The following is a 1,204-nucleotide window of genomic DNA, read 5'->3' as shown; positions in this document are numbered from 1 at the left end:
CGGCGGCTGGAGGCACCTCGCCGCGCTGCGGCCCCGCGCTGCCGGGAGCGGACCGGGGAGAGGGACGGAGCGGGGAGATGGCCGGACAAACTCCCCCAGGGCACTGTTGCTGCTTTACAGGGGGAAGTTCGGGACCGAAAATGAGAGGAAACTGTCTGGAGCGGGGACGGGAGCGGGCACGTTAGAGGACCTGTTCCTCTCTGACCCAGATTTCCTTTCCTCCCGAAACTGCCTCTGTGCCCGGTCTGCTCTGCTCCAGCCGTGCGGAGCTCCTTCTCCCTCCATAGAAAATGGCAGAATAAAGATCCTCCCTGGATTCGATAGGACAGAAATCCCCGAATATTATCACGTACATTAATGTAGCAACTATCATCCCTGCCAGGGATCCAGTACCCACGCTTTGCTGATAGCTGACTGCACAGAGAACAGAGCAGAGTACTCGCCCCGAAGAGTTCTCAGTTCGAAGCAGTCGGGGTGCACGGCTCAGCCCTCGCCAGGAGCCATTTTTCTTCCACTGTCTTGTTGATGCTCCCTGCCATACCTGTGCTCTGCCCCCCAGGTTATAGCTGTGCCAGGGCAGGTGCCAAAATGCACTGCATTGCCTCCTCATCACTCCTCCCTGCCGAACCAAAGTGTGTGTGTGTCGACAAAGGGTCACTGCCATTTCGAGTTTAACGTTGCTGGACAGCCAAGAAAGGAAATCCCCCTTGGGATGAAAAGAGTGGTAATGCATTTGGCAAAACATTTTGCCATTGCAATTGATGAACTACATGAATTGTTTTTCCAAGAATGCAGCATGTAAAGTAATAATAGCTACATAATATCTGGTAGGATGAAAAGAACATACGTCTGAGCCTTACTTTCCAATGCTAATGATCCTAATGATTTCTCTCTTCCTATGCCCAAAGAGTCCCTGCAAGGAGAGTTCCAAAGGAAGCTGTACAAAGAGCTGCTGAAGAACTACAACCCTCTGGAACGACCAGTTGCGAATGACTCCCAGCCACTCACTGTCTATTTCACTCTCAGCCTCATGCAGATCATGGATGTGGTGAGTCTGTAACCTTACAGGAAACTATTTACTTAAGAAGATTGGATTTTTCCTTTCCCAGAATGGAGATATGTGGTGGGAAAGGAAGCCTGCAAGATCTTGGAAAACACACATAATTGAAGATGCAATGCCAAATTTTGCCTTTAAAAAAGGAAA

Source organism: Meleagris gallopavo, chromosome 12 (assembly GCF_000146605.3).
Source record: "Meleagris gallopavo isolate NT-WF06-2002-E0010 breed Aviagen turkey brand Nicholas breeding stock chromosome 12, Turkey_5.1, whole genome shotgun sequence".
NCBI classification, from domain to species: Eukaryota; Metazoa; Chordata; class Aves; order Galliformes; family Phasianidae; genus Meleagris; species Meleagris gallopavo.
The sequence above is the reverse complement of the archived record's forward strand: the minus strand, read 5'-3'. Positions refer to the sequence as shown.